Below are 20,946 nucleotides of genomic sequence, written 5' to 3'. Positions count from 1 at the left end.
CAAAATTACGTAAGTTGTTTGTCAAGGATTATAACCAGAACTGGCAAGAAGAGTGCTTTTTAAGCAAAAATTGGTTGTGGTCTGAAATGATTGCATAGGTACAAGGGGAGACCTTGAGACTAGAAAGTTGCAGTTGGCAACTTCCGGCAGATATTATTTTGAGAATGACTCGTGATGTCCTTGAGCCTAATACAGTTCAGAGAATTCAAGTAAGTTCTCAGTGACACAGGTACATTGTCTGAACCCATGTCCACAATGGCCATGCAGTTCCATTTTGAATTCCTGAACCATATTTACAACATTTTGATTTTTTAAATGCATTCTTTTCTTTAATGGTTAAAGCAGATGTACAATGCATGTTTAATTGGGCACAAACAGGTTGTTTATTGGTTTTGGTTTTTTTGAAGTATAGTTGCTGTACAATATTAAATAAGTTACAGGTGTATAATATAGTGATTCACAATTTTTAAAGTTATGCTTCATTTATAGTTATTATAAAATATTGGCTATATTCCCTGTGTTGTACAATATATCCTTGTAGCTTATTTTATACTTAATAGTATGTATCTCTTACTCCCTTACCCCTATAATTCCCCTCCCTGCTTCCCTCTCCCCACTGGTAACCACTAGTTTGATCTTTGTATTTGTGAGTCTACTTCTTTTTTGTTATGTTCACAAGTTTGTAGTATTTTTTAGATTCTACATATAAATGATATTATACAGTACTTGTCTTTTTCTGATTTATTTCACTTAGCATAATGCCTTCCAAGTCCATCTATGTTGCTGCAAATGGCAAAACTTCATTTTTTTAATGGCTGAATAGTATTCCATTGTCTATATATACCACATCTTCATTATCTATTCATGTGTTGATGGACACTTAGATTGCTTCCATATCTTGGCCAGTGCAAGTAATGCTGCTTGAACTTTGGGGTGCATATATCTTTTCAAATCAGTGTTTTTTTTTGGGGGGGGCGCTGTATACCATGGAGTGGAATTGCTGGGTTATATGGTAGCTCTATTTTTAGTTTTTTGATAAATTTCCATACTGTTTTCCCCAGTTGCTGCACCAATTTACATCCCCACCAACAGTGTATAAGGGTTCCCTTTTCTCCACATCCTCGCCAACATTTGTTATTTGTGTTCTTTTTGATGATAGCCATTCTGACAGGTGTAAGGCGATATCTCATTGTTGTTTTGATTTGCATTTCTCTGATGATTAGTGATGTTGAGCATACTTTCATGTGCCTGTTGGTAATCTGCATTTCCTCTTTGGAAAAATATCTATTCAGTTCTTCTGTCCACTTTTTAATCAGGTTATAAACAGGCTGTTTTGATTAGCCTAAAGTTCAAGTAAATCATGTGTAAGCCAGAATGACTTCTCCATACTTTAATATGTAAAAATTTCTTCCATCAGTAAAGACCTCATTCAATATATGTGTATTCTTTTTAACTCAAAAATTTTTCTTTGATAACTTTGATTTTTTAAAAAAAGTGCTTTCTTATTATGATTGAATCTCAGTATTGTAAAACTTGTATTGAACATTTTCTTACCTGAGTTATTGTTTTCTTATGTGTATCACTTACGTACTGCTGTGAAAAACATTACTCCAAAATTTAGTAAATGACAATCATTTTATTTTCTACTAATTTTGTGGGTCAGCAATTTGTGCTGGGCAGTTCTGCTGATCTCACTAGATATCCCTCCTTCTGTTAAGGTCACCTAATGACTCTATGTGATGGCTAATTTTATGTGCCAACTTGACTAGGCCACAGTGCCCACATATTTGATCAATATTATTCTGGTTGTTTCTGTAAAGGGGTATTTGGATGAGATCAACATTTAAACTGGTGGACTTGGAGTAAAGCAGATTATCCTCCATAATATGTGTGGGCCTCATCCCATCAGTTGAAAACCTTATTAGAACAGAGACTGATCTTGCCTAAGTAAGAAATAATTCTGCCAACAGACTGCCTTTGGACTTGAACTACAACTCTGCCTGGGTCTCCAGCCTTCTGTTCTACCCTAAAGATTTTGTACTTACCAAGCAACCACAATTGCATGAGCCAAGTCCTTAAAGTAATTCTTTCTCTCTACATATACCTCTATATCTATCTATCTATTATCTATCTATCTATCTATCTATCTATCTATCTATCTATCTGTCTTTCTATCTATTTATCTATCTATCTATATTTCCTGTTAGTCCTGTTTCTCTGGAGAACCCCAATATTCTTCACTTTAGCTAGATTATGTAAGATAGCCTCACTTGTATGTCCAGTGGTTGGTGCTGGTTGTTGACTGGTTCCAGGATCCAGCCAGATAGGGCATACTGGAATGACAGTTTCAGAGTACTGTTCCAAGAGAGTGAAGGCAATACCTGCAGTGCTTCTCAAGGCCTATGCTATAACGTCTTGTTTTACTTCTGCAGAGTTCTGAAGGTCAAACAAGTTATCTGGCCAAGCCTAGAGCCAGAAAGAGAGGGGAATCATGGTGTCCATATTGCAAACAGTCTACCACAGGGTACATCCTTGAAGAGATTCTCAAATTTAACATCCTCGTGAATGAGTCTCTTTTCATGTGATCAATTTTACACTTTAGTAATTTCTGTACGTGTTTTTATCCCTTATTGCATTTTCAATTTTCTGTAAGTTAACATTTATTGAGCATTTCCAATATGCTATGTGCTATTCTAAGTACCTCACGTACCTTAACTCATTTAATTCTTACAGCCCTTTGAGGAAGGTAATGTTATTATCTCTATTTTCAGATGGAAAATCCAAGGCATAGAAAAGTATGTAACTCGCTTATGTCATTCAGAGATTTAATGACACAGCCACAATCTGAATGTAGGCTATCTGACTACAGAGACTGACCAAGTGCTTAACCATAATATGATTAAAGGGAGCTTTTTAAAAAGCATAGTCTTTTTGTCCTTTTTACACCCTGTGAATTGTGAATGCAGCAATAAATATTGTTCTTATTGACAGAATGAGATGACATCTATCTGTTGCTGATAAATAACAGAAGTGTAAACTGCTTATAAATATATCTCAAGTAAAATGTTAGAAATACATTCCAAAAACATTGTAAAAAAATACATCACACTTAAGTGGGGTTTGCTGCAGAAATTATTCACTAAAAAGAAATCCATTAATATAATTTATATATTAATAGAACTAAGGAGAAATTTATATAATTACCTCTCTATGAAAAAAAGCAGTTGATGAAATATGACACTCAATTCTAACTTATGAAGAATGCATTTAATAAAAGAGAAATCAATTAATATTTTCTTTTAAAGCATCTTTATTAGAGTATAATTGCTTTACAATTGTGTGTTAGTTTCTGCTGTATAACAAAGTGAATCAGCTATACATATACATATATCCCCATATCTCCTCCCTCTTGCAACTCCCTTCCACCCTCCCTATCCCACCCCTCTAGGTGGTCACAAAGCACCAAGCTGATCTTCCTGTGCTATGCGGCTGCTTCCCACTAGCTATCTATTTTATATTTGGTAGTATATAGTAGTCCATACTACTCTCTCACTTCATCCGTGCTTACCATTCCCCCTCCCCGTGTCCTCAAGTCCATTCTCTACATCTGCATCATTATTCCTGTCCTGTCCCTAGGTTCTTCATAACCTTTTTTTTTTTTAAGATTCAATATATATGTGTCAGCATACAGTGTTTGCTTTTCTCTTTCTGACTTACTTCACTCTGTATGACACACTCTAAGTCCAACCACCTCGCTACAAATAACTCAATTTCGTTTCTTTTTATGGCTGAGTAATATTCCATTGTATATATGTGCCACATCTTCTTTATTCATTCATCTGTTGGTGGACACTTAGGTTGCTTCCATGTCCTGGCTATTGTAAATAGAGCTGCAGTGAACATTGTGGTACTCCAATATATTACTCCACTATATTTAAAAAGAAAATATGAAGGCCATATCTCCACTGCTATGAAACATGTTTGGAGATACAGACAATAAAATTAAACAAGAGAAGATAACCAGTTACAAAAAATTGGAAAGGAAGAGATAATCTATTTTTAGTTGCAGTTTATATAAATATATATTTGGAAAACTAGTACAACATACAAGAGAGTATAGGATAATAGCAAGATATATAATTTAAATTGAAATATGAGTAGAATTTTATATATGCAAAAATAGCCAGTAAAATAAACATGAAATGTTTAATGAACATTTGAAGTGAGTGAAACAATGAAATGAATAAGCTGTTCATAATTCTAATAAAAACATAAAATTAGTAGCCGTAAATTTAACAAGAAATACACAGAACCTGTATGAGGAACAATTGTAAACACTCCAGAAGTACACAAAAATGGTCACATTTCATTAAATTAAATAGGTGCTTTTGCTTCCCATTCTCTTTAAATTCTTCAAATTCTTTTTTTCCCTCCATTCTCACTAGTTTTAACAGCTTTATTGAGGTAAAATTGATATGCAGTGAATTGCAAATATGTAAGGTGCACAATCTGATGAGTTTTGACATACACAAACACCAGTGATATTATCACCACAATCAAGGTAATAGATATATCTAACACATCCCAAAGTTTCCTCTGTCCCTTTGTGTGTGTGTGTGTGTGTGTGTGTGTGGAGAACAATTAACATAAGATCTAACCTCCTAACACATTTTGAAGTGCACAATACCACTTGGTTAACTATAAGCACTATATTGTACAGTACATTTCTAGAATTTATCATCTAGCATAACAAACTTTATAACCATTGAACAACTCTCCATATTAATAAGATTATATTGTAAGATCCTAGTAACTTGCACCTGAATCAGCTTCAGTTTAAAACATAAATATTCTGCTAGAATAATTTAACAATTGCTAAAAATATAACAAGACCCATACTTATCTCTGTAGCAGGATAGTAGTACAAGTACAGAACTATGATATCAATTTAAAGGTAATTACACGAACAATGGAAACAAACTCAAGGAAACATTACTAGAAGATAAAAATATAAAATGAAACATATGTAGAATAAAGAGAGAAAAAAATCATAGCATTAGAATATTGAAATGGGATTTAATCAATAGCTATTAAAATTTGGTGCATACATGTGGAGACATATTTTATAACTCAAATAATACCACATTTAATGTGTAATAAAAATATGTCTGAGGGCTTCCCTGGTGGTGCAGTGGTTGAGAGTCCGCCTGCTGTTGCACAGGACACGGGTTCGTGACCCGGTCTGGGAGGATACCACATGCCGTGGAGTGGCTGGGCCCATGAGCCATGGCCACTGAGCCTGCACGTCCAGAGCCTGTGCTCCACAATGGGAGAGGCCACAACAGTGAGAGGCCCACGTACAGGAAAAAAAAAAAAAAAATATATATATATATATATATATATATGTCTGAATCTTCTCTTCCTATAATCATAGATGTGACAATCTCTTAATCTTAGCAAAAAACAAAACAAAATAAAACTGAACAACATTATTTCTCTTAATGGCCTACAACAAGAGGATCACTGGCATCTCTTTTCCTGGGTACTTGTAACAGCGTAGAGGCGGTTGATTGATATAAAGGGGAAGGAATCACAAGGTAATCTTTTACATTCTTCTTAGTTTAAAGTTAAGAGAGAAAGAGAGAGAGATTTAGTTTGCAAAACTTAAGAAAGATACTAAAGTCATGACAATTATAAACTATGTAATAATATGAAATGCTGTTTCAAAACTCTTTATCTTCTTTCCATAGGAACATTTGACCAAATAAAAAATAATTAAACTTTAAATAAAAACAAGTCTATAAAAATAGTTTCAAGGAAGAACAATATAATTTGATAGGGCGTTCAATTAAATTCATTTTTTTTCTGAGAAATATGTCACATTGCTTCTGAAAAAGCCTCTTAAAATTAAAAGTAATAATAACAATCAGAGTTCCCTCAAGTCTTTGTATGAATATTAGCCTGCACATGCATGTGAGGATGCCACTGAGACTGGGGAAGGAACCACCAGAAAGAGTGGGTGGTTTAGAGATGGATTATATTTTCCTCCACCATAGTAGAAAGATCCTTGAACACTCTAAGTAGAGTCCTTAAATCTGTATTGCTTCAGTGGTGGGATGAAATTTATCTGAAAATAAAGTATGATCTGAGTATGATTTAATTAACTTAATACCAAGTTTCTAATATATCAGATTCAAAATTTATCTCTACTAGAACAAAAATCCCAAATATTTAAAAGAGTACAAAAAAATCCAGCACTCATCAAGGTAAACTCACAATAAAAAGCTATGAGACATTTAAAAAAAACTATAAATATATGATTTTTAACATATGATATATATCTCTTTTACTAGACAAAGTCACAGTAATGACACAGAGGATAAAATTAGTTGATAAGAACTTTAAAACAGCTATTATAAATACACTATGGTCAAAAAAGATAGAGGTAAGCATAAGTATGTGAGGAGAGAAATAAAAAGAGATCCATATTAAACTCCATAGAGATAAAGACTATCATCTAAAATTAAAAATATATTGGATAGGATTAGCAGAAAATAAGGCATAGTATAGAAAAAGAAATTAATGAACTTGAAGACATAGTAATAGAAGCTACACAAAATGAAACACAGAGAAAACTAACCACCTCCCTCCTTAAAAAGAAAAAAGAAAAAAAGAAAGAAAATGAACAAAGCAGCCTACCATACATGAATAAGAGTCCCTGATGGAAGGAGTGTAGACAGAAACAAGTACTGAGAGACACAATAGCTAAACTATTTTCAAATGTAATGAATTCCACATACACAGATATCTAAGAAGCTCAATTAACCAAGTAGAAAAAAGAAACATACAAACAAAATCACCCCTAGAACGTCATAATCAATATGCTGAACATCAGAGAAAAAGAGAAAATCTTTAAAAAAGAGGAAAAGTTAGAAAAGCATATTAGCACCAAAGGAACAAATTAAAGAATAAAAACAGACTTATTATAAGCCATACAAGTTATAAAACAGTGGAATGACATCTATAAAGTACTAAAAGAAAATTCTTCTAATTAATATATATAAACCCAGCAAATTATATAACCTGTAAATGTAATTTTAAAAACAAAGGCCGATCAAAAACTTTTTTCCATAGCTACAAGAGTCAAGAGAATTAATCTTCTGTAGACCACAATATATTATATATATTTTTTAGAGAGAGGAAAGAAACTGGTTGATGTGTGGTTAAATCTAACCATTAATTAAATACAACACAAAAAACTCATGAAATTGAAAAACATAAAAGAGAAAGAAATAAAACTTTTGATAATACTAACATGTAAGTCATGAGGGGCAAATGAATTTAAAGGACCACAGGATAATTTATTGTGCAGGAGAAATGTTAAAATACTGATTAATCTTAAGCATTTATAAGTTAAATAATGAAGTTAAATAAGAAGTGTAAAAATGTTACCAAAACTGATGCAAGAAGAAATAATAAATCTCTTTGTCCCTATATCTGTATAAGAAATTGAATCAATGGTTAAATAAATTCCCACAAAAACATGCCTGGTCCAGACCAGATGGATTCCTGGGCAAGTTTTACCAAATATTCAAAGAATAGGTAATTTAAAATTTTCTCCTAAGAGGGTAGGTAATCATGATTTGAAAGATACAGAAAGGGAGATTACAGAAAAATCACAGTCATAAGTATAGGGGCAAATAATAAAACAAATGTTAGCAAAACTTTTTCAGTAATGCAAAACCTTTTCAGTAATGTATAATAAGCTTTAAGTACAAATCAGAATTATCCTAGGAATTCAGGTTTAATGTTGGAAATCAATTAATATAATCTACAATATTAACAGATTAAAGGAGGAAAAATTATATGATAATTTTATTAGATGTAAAAAAGTCTTTAGGGGAATTCAACATCACTTCATGATTTTTAAAAATTATATAATACAGGATTTCTTAACCTGATAAAGGGTATCTATAAAAAAGAAACTTTTGTAAAAAAAAAAAAAAAACCTCTTAAAGATGTAAAAACAAACAACATTAAACTACATTGTTTAGTGATGTATACATATCTGGTAAAATTATGAAAAAAGACCAAAAAGATTCATTATAAAAAAATGAGGATAGTGGTCACGTCAGAAAGAATAGGAGGGGAAATTATTGGTGCTGAAGGGTCTTCTAAATTACTTGAAGCAGTCTAGTTCTAAAACAAGGAATGATGTATACTTAATTATTTAAAATGTTGGAGAAGTTTTTGATCTTTTAAAGTCTGTTCTCATGTGGCAATGCCATTTGCCTGCTTTTACAGTGAGATCTCCCATTAGATTGATTAATTTGAATTCCTGGAGTTTCAGGCTCTATTTATTTTTATGACCCAAAAATCTTTTCAAGAGAACTATAAACACTCATCAAATTCAAATTCAATGCATGCCAACTGTAGGACACACACACACACACACACACACACACTTCCTCCCCTGCCCATTTCTCTATCTATGTAGCTGTCCATTATAAAGATAGAATCTTGCATTTAATTCTGGCAGGATCACAATGGAATGCAAAGAAAAGTGTGTTGTAGTTGGTTGATAAATGCCCCAATTTTAGCTTTACTATCTTCCCCCACCATACACACACATATAGACACACTTGGATGAGGTCTTAACATGCGAACTGTAGTTTTCTTACATGTGTAATAATATTTTTCTCATAGAATTGTGAAGATTACATGAAATGTATGTTAAATTTACATATAAAAACATCCAAGCCAGTTTTTCTACAATTTGAGTCTATTTAGACTCCTAATTCAACAGTTCTGAAATAACAAATTCCTAAGACCTGGAAAAATGTCTCTGTTATTAAATTGGAAATGTGAATGTGAATGTGAAATGTGAAAAACATATCAAAACACAATACCATTAGGATAATGATATCTTGTTTATCATTGATGTTTTGTTATCATTATTATTGTTGGTTTTGTTAATTTCTCATGGAACCAGGGAGTGAAATTTTGTTGGTGAGAAAAAACTATTTTTCAGCTGTATTTTGTAATGCAGTTATATTTTATTTCAATGGTCTTGAAAAATTACATTACACAACCTTAGATATTAGTTAAGTTGTAAGTATTTTCAGAAGTGTTAATAGGCAAAAATAAGCAACAATTCATATCATTCCTCGCTCAAATTATTTTAAACAACATGTAAATTGATCCTATATGTTGCTAACAAAATCTGCTTAAACATTTAATATATTATTATTTTAACTTTTAAATAGAAGTAGTCCTAACCTGAAAAGGCTTTTCTAGTGATTGGAGAATAGCCATGACATTTCCTATTAAATATGCAGTGTGAGTTTATACTGGTTTTTCATGTCTATGTATACAGGTACACATATATCATTTGCTTCATATTTTTGTTTTATATTATATATCTGTATATTTATATTCTATATTTATATAAATACAGAAAGGTATCTAATATACACATCTAGATGAACTTAATTTTTACTCCATCAACAAAATTATGAAAATCCTAATCTTTTGGACTCATAATACCTAGTCAGTGTTATCAGCTACCATCCGCTTGAGGGCAGCATATCCTAAAGCCAGATAAACTGCTTGGAAAAGAAGCCATGCCTGAGATTGGCTTTAACTTAAGCCTTAACATTCACATCTTTCAGATGATACACATTTGTATATCCTCACAAAAGTTTTGAGACCTTTATTTTACAGATGAAGAAATCAACATCAGATTGTTACTGAACCAGGTTTGTTTACCCAATGTACAGCAAGCCAAATGCTCAGCCACCACGGTATGCAGTCGAGAAAGGGTTTTTCCTGAGGCAGCCATTCAAGGAGATAGGAGCACAAGTCTCAAATCAGCCTCCCCCAAGGCAAGGAGCTCAGGATTTTTATGCGATGGAGAAGCATGGTGGTTGGAGGCAGGAAAAATGTAAGGTAATAGCTGCTCTGCGCAGACTTAGATCTGAGTTACTTGCTTCCTCATGGGATGCTTGATCAGAAAACGATGGGACTAGCATGATCTTGGTTGGAGTTTTTGGCCCTTTGACATAGAAAGATCATCCATTAGACACTCACGCAGGCCCAAATGAATGGTCAGTGGTCTCAACCGGTTTGCATTGGGCAAGACTAACTCCATGTTCCAGAAAAAAAAAATTAAGAGACAGTCGCTATAGTGACCCATACACACAGTGTTATCTATTAATGTAGGGGGCATTAAAGGAATCTTGTAATACATTGTCTAAGCTATGTGAAGCTTGCAGGTTATGCGACTTTTAAAAACAATTAAAACACGGTTGGTCAGTGAAGGCAGGTTACAACATATTATTTATTAAGCAAGTTATAGTTTAAGAGATCTAACTGATGACTAGCCTCACTTTCAAGAGATGTAGAGAATTTCCTGACAATTGGAAGCTGGAGTTACATCTCAGTTCCAACAATTACATATTTCTTATTCCATTACATTTTGGTTACAAAATAATAGTGATAAAGTCATGGCTAAAACTTGTGTAGATTTTTCTCTACTTCATTGTCATTAATTAGAGATGCCATCTATACGGAAAGCAGTTTTCAGGGGAAATTAAGTTTAGAAACCACTAGTAAAGAAAAATCCAGGGCTTCCCTGGTGGCGCAGTGGTTGAGAGTCCGCCTGCCGATGCAGGGGACACGGATTCGTGTCCCCATCTGGGAAGATACCACATGCCATGACTAGGCCCGTGAACCATGGCCGCTGAGACTGCGCGTCCGGAGACTGTGCTGCGCAACGGGAGAGGCCACAGCAGTGAGAGGCCCGTGTACCGCAAAAAAAAAAAAAAAAAAAAAAAAAAAAAAAAAAAAAAATCCAAAGAAATTCCAAGGTGTCATTAGCCTTTTTTTTTTTTTTCTCTAGATGTTTCTTATGCAGACTAAAGTCTGAAAACCACTGGACTTGGTAACTGTACACATTGCAAAAATAACTAGAAAAAGAAATAACATTTTATAGAATTTGATGAGTAAAGAATTGATTCTTATTCCTAAAATTCAGAAAACCAACTTCATAACAAAAAGCATAGCAACCATAAATTTTTGACTTTTAATTTGGAGAACAAATAATGATTGGAATACTGGAAAAGAAGCACACAATTTATATTGATCGAATTTATGCCCTGCCATGAGCAACTTTAGAAATGAATTCCCTGACCTCTATTTTTTTCATTTATTTAAAAAAAACTGTATCCTCATATCTATGGAGAGGTAAAGAGAAGAGGTTAAAAGAAGAGAATACTGAAAGACAGGAAAGGAATAAATATTTTTCCTGAATATAAAATCATATTTGCTAAGCATATACAGTTTTATTTCATGCAGCTGTAGTAATTAATATCAAAATGATTTAACTATGCTTAGAGAAAAACATTGAAAATAAGCAGAAAAGTTCTCCAAATTGAATTGCTTATAAACATATATATATATATACACATGTATATATGTATATATATATATATATACAGTGAAAGAACAAATAATTTTTAAAACATTTCCTTTAATGAGCTTAGAAGGGCTTGCTTTCTGTTTGTTACTTTAAATTAATTAATTAATTAATTAATTAATTAATGTTTGGCTTGTTGGGTCTTCCTTTCTGTGCGTGGGTTTTCTCTAGTTGCAGCAAGCGGGGGCCACTCTTCATTGTGGTGCGCGGGCCTCTCACTGTCGCGGCCTCTCTTGTTGCGGAGCGCAGGCTCAATAGTTGTGGCTCACGGGCCTAGTTGCTCCACGGCATGTGGGATCTTCCCAGACCAGGGCTCGAACCCATGTCCCCTGTATTGGCAGGCAGATTCTCAACCACTGCACCACCAGGGAAGCGAAGCACTGTGCTTGTTACTTTAGCATTCCAGTTCCTTATTTTTTTCACAGGATGGTGCTAAAAGTGTGACTTCCCTTTATTGATTGAAATATAAGATATCTTTAGTACATTTTGAAATAACGAAGTTTAGCCGCCAAGCTGTTTTGTGGTTACTTGCCGGTTAACAGTAAAACCTTTTTCAGTGGCTTTCTGATTACTTGTTACTTGTCATGAGAGAATGTACAGGAAATAATTTAGAGAAAAAAACATCTACTTTGTTCTCAAGGTCAGGAGTAAAATCCTTACTATAGCTGCCTATGCATCCTGAAGCAGCATATCTCTAGTTACAATTCCTACAAACATGATAGTGTAGCAAAAACATGAAAACGGGAAATTCTCACTGTGTTTGACTCACCAGGACTAAGGCCAGTTTATTTTTTCCTCTTCTTTTGTTTTAATTTCAAATTTTATAATTTAAAAGAAATGATGAAATCTATAAGAACTAAATTCTCCTATTGTGTTAAACTTGTAAAATTATAGATTAATGTGGGACTCTGGGAATTTGTGTTTTGATGACTAAATTGCTGTGAATAGTATATCATTATATATATTTTTGTTCATGAATATGTATATAATTTTGATTGTTTAATTATCTTAAATACATTTTAAGTAGCTCTCTCAGAAAATATATTTATTCTATTTATTTGAATTGTCTGTGGGAAAAAAAATTGCTGTTATTTGGAGTCTAAGATATAGCAAAATCTACAGAGAAGTCAATATAATGAGATTTATTGTATGAACTTTTTTCTTTCTCCACCCCCAAAATTGTTATTTTTGTTTCTATTTATTTCTACTTAATCTTGAGAAATTTTGTTAGCATTGAGAATCTTGTCTTTTTGTGATGGTGGTAAGGAATGCAGAGCTAAGCATTTTCATCCTGTTTTTGCGTTAAGATTCATATAGTCCTCACACATCTATAGCTATGTGGTTTTGTGCTCAGTAGTACTGACCCTGACTTTAGAAACTGGAGTATAAATAAAAATTGATAGAAGAATATTTAGAACTAGAAGTGGATTTAGAAATAATCTAGTTGATTGCCCTTTTTGACATAATAAATAAATATACATTTGGACTTTGTCCCTGGTTGCTGACACAGAGCTCCTAAAACCCTTGGGATTCTCCGGATGATAAGAATGTCTTATTCTTAATGAGTCCCTTTGGACCACACCTGAGTTTATGCATATGCAATGACTCCTGGGGGCACCTAGATAGCTTCATTATGGGGCTGATTGCTAGAAGAAAAAGGAACCACCAGATTAGAGGATTAGAATTTTTAGTCCCACCACCAACATCCTGGAGGAGAAAGAAACTGGAGATTGAGTTTAATCACCAATGACCAATGATTTAATTAATCATGTCTGTGTAATAGAACTTTGATAAAAACTCTGAAGCCACAGGGCTAAGGGAATTTCCAGATTGGTGAACACACTGATGTGCTGCGATAATGGTGTGCCTGGTGAGGGCATGGAAACTCTGCACACCCGTGCTCCCCTAATTCCTTGCTCTATGCATCCCTTCCATTTGGTTGTTCCTGAGCTGTAGACTTTATAATAAAACTGTAATTGTCAGTATAGTGTTTTCCTGAGTTTTGTGAATCATTGTAGCAAAATTTTGAAGCTGAGGGGTATATTATGAGATTGTGGGAACCCCCCTGGACTTCTAGTTGGCTGGGCTGAAGTTCAAGTAGCCTGGGGGTCCCATTTGTGGCTGGCGTCTGAAGTGGGGGCAGGTTGGTAGAACTGAACCCTTAACCAGTGAGGCCTGAGCTACCCTCTGTGAGGATAATTAGTTGGGGAAGTGAATTGAATTGTAGGGCATTCAGTTGATGCTAGAGAATTGTATGTTGTAAAATCAACACCCTTTTTCTAGTTTCCTCAATACCAAAGGAAAGTTTAAAACTGAGACATGGTAAGTGATGTACATAAAATCATGCTGCAAACAGCAAGGGAAGGTAGCAAAACTGACAGAGACTTCAGGCCTCCTGACTGTAAGTGCAGTAATCTTTGCTCTGTACCATGCTGCCCTTCTACTACTTCTCTTTTAACCAGCAGCTACCATCTCTGCTAAATGGAGGAATTAGTGGCTTGCACTTCTCCATTCCTTATCCCCTTTAATAAACTCTTTCATGACCCAGTTAGAAGATAAAAAGACAGTGTTCTGGCTTCATTTCTCACCTAAATTCATTGACCTGGGCACAGCAGTGGCTTTACAGGACATATTAAACTGGAAGTACCAAGCTCTTGAGTCACTTCTGTGCCTGAGAATCTTTCTTTCCCGCTTTCAACCCCTCTCCCAATTCCTGGGTTTTGTTAGAAAACTCTGGGATTCCTGGTCCTAGGTTATAAGTAACTTGTTCCTTAGACCTAAAAATTGTTCTTTTGCCTTTAAATTTTACTAGCTTTCTCATTCAGATTTACAGTATTACATGTACATGATGATGGCAACCAATAAAGGACATCAAAGTTATTTAGTGAAAAATTTGATAATTTTTCCTCCTCATCTTCTCAAAATTTTATTACTCCCATTCCTTCAGCTAATGTTAATCACCTGTTGTATATTTTTCCTATTTCTATACTCCTACTCATATGTACTGACATACACTTTCATATGTATATAGGTATGTATATGTACATACATATACACAGATATATACAACATATTTATGATTTATTGATATTGTTGTCTATGATATGTTTTAATTTAAAAGATATCACATTATGCATGTTAATCTTGAAAAAGAAAACGGTAGCTTTGACAGCTGGCAACTGGAATCTGGCTGAGCATTATCACCTTGGCCATGTTTCCTGTTTAATATAAAAGATTTCACAGAACACCAGTATCAGATGAAATCACTCTGTGACTGGATAAGTGAGACAAAAACAAGATCATGCTGTAATTATGTCTAAGCCCAGTCAAAAACAAAAACGCTGTGGAACCATGAAAGTAATTAAACACCTCTCTGCTAATATAAGTGGCTGATATTTCTTTACTAATGACAGTTTTAGCCTCACTCTATTCCTCCCACCTTCTAGATAACATATTAAGATGTTCATCATAGAATTGTTTCCATTTTCTTACTAGCCCAGTATTGGACAAATCCCAACTTCCTTGAACCCTTCCCCAAAACACTTAAAACAATTCCAAGTACTCTCTTGATTCAGTAAATAATTAACTTTTTTGACAGGTGGCCTTTAACACTACAGTTTGCTTTTAAAAAAATTTTTATTGAAGTATAGTTGATTTACAGTGTTGTGTCAGTTTCAGGTATATAGTAAAGTGATTCAGTTATACACACACACACCTATATATATATATATATATATATATATATACTTTTTTTACATTCTCTTCCTTTATACGTTATTACAAGATATTGACTATAGTTCCTTGTGTTATACAGTAGGTCCTTGTTTGCTATCTATTTAATATATATATTAGTGTGTGTGTGTGTGTGTATATATATATATATATATATATATATATATATAATTTTTTTTTTTTGCGGTACACGGGCCTCTCACTGTTGTGGCCTCTCCCGTTGCAGAGCACAGGCTCCGGACGCACAGGCTCAGCGGCCATGGCTCACGGGCCCAGCCGCTCCGCGGCATGTGGGATCTTCTCGGACCAGGGCACGAACCCACGTCCCCTGCATTGGCAGGCGGACTCTCAACCACTGCGCCACCAGGGAAGCCCTAGTGTGTATATTTTAATCCCAAACTCCTAATTTATCCTTCTGCCCCCACTCCCCTTTGGTAACCAGAAGTTTTTTTCTCTGTCTGTGAGTCTATTTCTGTTTTGTAAATAAGTTCCTTTGTATCCTTTTTTTCAGATTCTACACATAAGTGATATCATAGTCTGTTTTTTAAACTTGCTATGTATCATGAGCATCCTCATGACCTATATATGATATTATATTGACTTATTCTGTAGTATAGATTTACCACAATTTATTCTACCAAATCCATATCAGTGGACAATAAAATGTATCCTTTGTTACCACTACAAACAAATACGGTTGCTTCTATTTCTTTCGAAGATATTTTCCAATAATAAGATTACTGGGTTAAAATATGATATTTTTAGTTATAATAAACATTTTTAAAAACCTGTTGTTATATTTCTACCACCAGCAGCAGATGCTTCAATAATTTTCCTTGTCATTTTACTAGGTGAAATTTACTATCCTAGTAGTCGGTCTCCTATTAGTGTGGTTGAGCATCTTTTTATGTATTCATTCATTCATTTAGTGTATATAATTGAGTACTTGTTACTTAATATTCTAAATGCTGAACACACAGTGGTATACAAACAGATCAAGTTCCTTCCCTCATGGAGTTTACATTGTTTGGGTAAAGACAGTCTCTAAACAAATGATACAATTAATATATAACATGATAGATGGTGATAAGTAATGTGGAGAAAAAGAAAAGGTAATCAAGAAGGAATGAATTGGGGACTATTAGATTCTACAGGGTGATCAGAGAAGTCTTTCAATAAGATGACTGACTGCAGAGGACAAGGGCTGAAATATGCAAACCAGTTAGGAACTTGTTGCAATAATCAAAGCAATTGGTACCAGAAGTTTGGGAAAAAGTAACAGTGAAAGATGTGGTGAGAAGAGGTTAATTTTGGATATATTTTGAAGGCAGTTCTGCAAACCTCAGAGAAAAGGGGGTTGGAAATGATTTTAAGATTATGTTGACATGATAGAGTTGATATTTACTGAAATGAAGAAGGATGTGGTGGGAGCAGGTTTGGAGGTTGAAATAGAGAGTTCAATTTGGGACACACTGTATTTGAAATGCTTGTTAGACATTCAGGTACATATACTGAGTATACTTTTGGAGACAGAAGTTTTGAGTTCAGATGAAAAGTCTGGAACGGAAATATAAACTGGGAAGTCATCAGCTTGCATATGATTTTTAAAGCAGTGAGACTGGATGAGCTCATCTATGGTGTAATGTGGGTAGAGAAGAGGTCCTAAAGCTAAGTCCTAGAAGACTCCAATATTTAGAGCTTGTCATGATGAGGGGAAAGTAGCAAAGGAGACTGAGGGAGAACAGCTGATGTGGTAAGAGGAGAACCAATTGAGAGTAGTGTTCCAAAAACCAAATGTCAGTTTTCAAGCAGAAAATAATTAACTGTGTCCAATGCTGATAATAAACTAGTTAATATTTGCCATAAAATTTAGTAATATGGAGGATTTTGGTAAACTTGGAAAGAGCAGACGTGTGAGGTGGTGGAGGTGAAAGCTGCACTAGAGTAGATTTGAGGAGGAAGAAGAGAATCTGGAGATTGTGAATATAGTCAACACTTTCTAAGAATTTGCTGTAAAGGGAGGAAAGAAATGAAGTGATTGCTGAAGGCTAAAGTAGGGTAAAGAGATTTTTGCATTTTGTTTTTAACATGTTATAAATAACGTTTCATGAGATGAAGGAATGATTGTGCAAGAAAGAGGGAAGTATTGGTGGAGTGATATTGAAGAGTCTAGAGAGTAAGTGGGCATGGGATCTAGTGCACTTCTGGAAGGGTTGGCATTGTATGACAACCTGGACAGTACATCCACAGAAAAAGGTGAGAAGATCATAAGGAATCAGACACACACAAACTGGTATATAGGAACTTGGATATTCTCTTCTGATTGCCTTTGTCAGAAATCAGAGGTGATTTTGGAGGTTTGAGAACAGCAGAGTAAGAATGGAATAGTCTTCTAGAAGAATGGAAAAGTGAATGAAACCAGAATGTTGTGTCAACATAATCATGATTATGAATATAAATGGTACTATTCAGCATGATTGTGTGGAATTCTCCAGCCACCTTTCACCTGCAATGGGGTAAAGGAGCTAATGAGTGTATGGTTGATACAAAAGAGTGATTCATGTAATGTATCATAAAATCTCTGCTGGGTAAAGATGTAATAAGGATATGAGAGAAAATGCATGATAGTGACAAGTGGCAAAGTCAGTGGATTGTTTATACCAATGTGTTGAAAGATTGTTGAATTGTAATACTAGAAATAATGAGCTTAACGGACATTCCAACATCTCCTGAAAAATTTTCTACCCCTAATCTTCACACATTTTTAAGAAGATTGTTTTGTCAATTTTTATATTTTGAGTAATAGTATCTTGTCGCTCATATCTGTTACAAATATTTTTATTAATAAACAATATTTACCTTTTCTGTTTTAAGAATCCTATTCAAGCCGTTTCCAGGTACATTAACATTGTGTATATTTTACTACTTTTTCATTAGTTTCTGCTCAGCACGGTTTCAGGCTCATTTCATTCTATTTCGAGATCTTTGCACTGATTGAGTTATTTTTGGTTATAAACACTTTTAATAATTTCCTCAAAATGTAAATGAATGGAATACTGTTTGAACCATTAAATGTACCCAAAATATTTTGCTTTGGCCTTACTACATGAATAATATTTTGACAGTGGAAACGATCCTTAAGGAATAAACATTTATCCCTTTAAAAAACTATAGACACTATAGTTTCCAGTGTTACAGATGAGGAATCCAGTAGTGGTCTGATTGTTCTCCCTTTGAAATAAAATCAACCAATTTATTCTATCTGACAGAACATAACCTTTTTCTCTTCAAATTCTGAAATCTTTCCAGTGTGAGACTTTGTTTCTCAAATCCTACCTTGAATTTATTGGGCACATTTCAACTTAAATTTCAGTTGATTCTTTAGCACAGTAAAACACTTCTTCTTAAAACCAGTTTTTTTTTGTTTGTTTGTTTTCTGTTTGGCGGTACGCTGTCCTCTCACTGCTGTGGCTTCTCCCGTTGCGGAGCACAGGCTCCAGATGCACAGGCTCAGCGGCCATGGCTCACGGGCCCAACGACTCCGCGGCATGTGGGATCTTCCCGGACCAGGGCACGAACCCGCGTCCCCTGCATTGGCAGGCGGACTCTCAACCACTGTGCCACCAGGGAAGCCCTTAAAATCAATTTTTGATTATGGTTTTATTGTCTCATTTCTTTCTGTGTTTCTGAATCCCTTGTTGTTCTTTACAGAGTGCTCTGATCTTTCCTGCATTTCTCTAATACCTTGACACATTTTTCAGTTTTGGGTATTTTTCTTTATAAAATAGCTCTTTCATTTAACCTTCAAGATAACTCAGTTTTCATGAGTATCTATTTATGTTTCACTATTGAATATTTTAATTTAGAAAGTATGATTTTTAAAATTATCTTTCTTTTGAAATTCTTTAAATTCTGACATTTCTAAGAATTTTAAAATGTTATTTAAAATTTTCCTTTTTTTTCCATTAAGTCTGTTTAAGGAGGATCTTCCTATTTTGTTGTTTCTCTCAGTATTACTTAAATAAGATCTTCCTATTGGTGTATTTTCATGTGACCTTCCTGCTTGAAGAGATTAAATCTCTAAAAGTGTTCTTTCATAACAACTTACTTTTGCTGGTCAGGTTGCCCATTTTCTTCTACCCCTCTCAATAATCATTGGTTAATTTCTGATTTTCTACATTTTTTACAAGATCTGTCTTTCCAACCCCAAAATATTGTACTTATTTATTTATTTAAGTAAAAATTTTACACAGCCATGATTTCATCCTAGTTCTATTTCTTATAGGTTTTATGACTATGTTTTAATTAATAGCTAAGTAAATGAGCTATCTGATTTAGAGTATTTAATTGCTCAGTCTTTCCATTTATAAAATGGAGCTAAATGAAATGTTACAAGGTCAGCCCATTGTTTGGCACAAAAAATATTCTATGCTAGTTATCATTGTTAAATTTATGACTTTTAATAGCCATATCCTAGAGACTTTACTCAGTAAACACTTCATGATAGTTCATTCTAATCACCCACTTTTTAACTCACTAAACTTTGCTGCCTCTCTCACCCTTCATCTTACTTGTTTTGCAAAATCCTAACCATAATTAAACTCAACATTCCACCTACTTTATGCTGAAACAAGGCTTGAGAAAACCACACTACCATGGTACCTGGTTTCACTTCAAGTTGAAGGCCATGTCCATGCCCACAGGTGTGTTTTTGTGTTTTCTTATCTTTCACTCTCCTCTTCTAGAAAACCATTTCATATCTTCTTTGCTGTTTTCCTTTGCTTTCTTTTTTAATTGTTTAAGCACCCATCCTAGTCTTCCTTTTTGTTAAAATGTTTTAACCCCTACTATTCAGAGTATGATGGGGGTGGTGTACTAAATGATGTATTTAGTCAACTCAAACATATGGCCAATATATTTATATGGCTTTTATGTGGAGCCTACCCAGATTCAATTTTGTGAGGACTTCATGATAATGTTAAGTGACTGTACTTTAGGGCTACTTGTCAGAACTTTGAGTAAGATTTCTTATCCATCAAGGGACAAAATCAGGCATAAACATTATCGTTAAGGTTCTTACTCACTCACCCTGGTAGCAGGTACTGATGTTCAAGTTTACTCAGGATTTCTGGGGGACTGTTGAGGGTAACCTTTGTTGCAACCCTTAATTAGATATCAAGCCCCATCCCCTTGTATAAGTTCCAGAGTACTAAAGAGATTTAGTTAAAATAAAATCATTATAAAAGTGAAAACTTACATCTTATGCCCTGTACCAATAGTGGAAGTAGACATTTTTCCTCATTGCTTTCAGTGTAGACAAGGACTTTCTTTTTCAAGTTAACGTTGCCCTGAAAAGTAACTAGCCCAACAGATCAGCAAATTTCCCAAATATAAATATACCATCTTTCTTTCTTCAACTCTTATCAACCAGTTTTATTTCTCAAACTTAGCTCTAGCATTTTGCAGGAAGTATATGATTTAGCATGACACAAAGATAAGTCTTTCAACAATTTTGTAAAAAAACATTTCATAAAAACTGCTTATTGTAATGAGCAGTGACAATAAAAGTTATGAGAGTCTCAGGTATTCAGCTCTTAGGCTTCTAACTCCTATAGAGGACACCCACAGAGCTCAGAGGCATCTGAAACCAAACCTAAATGGGCTGAATACCACCGTTTCTTTCTCCATTTTTTTACTCTAGTGTTCTGAAAGGTTCCTCTACATAGATGAATTCAAGA

This window comes from Mesoplodon bidens, assembly GCF_964165515.1.
Source record: "Mesoplodon bidens genome assembly, chromosome: 1".
Classification (NCBI taxonomy): Eukaryota; Metazoa; Chordata; class Mammalia; order Artiodactyla; family Ziphiidae; genus Mesoplodon; species Mesoplodon bidens.
This window is presented reverse-complemented; position numbering follows the sequence as displayed.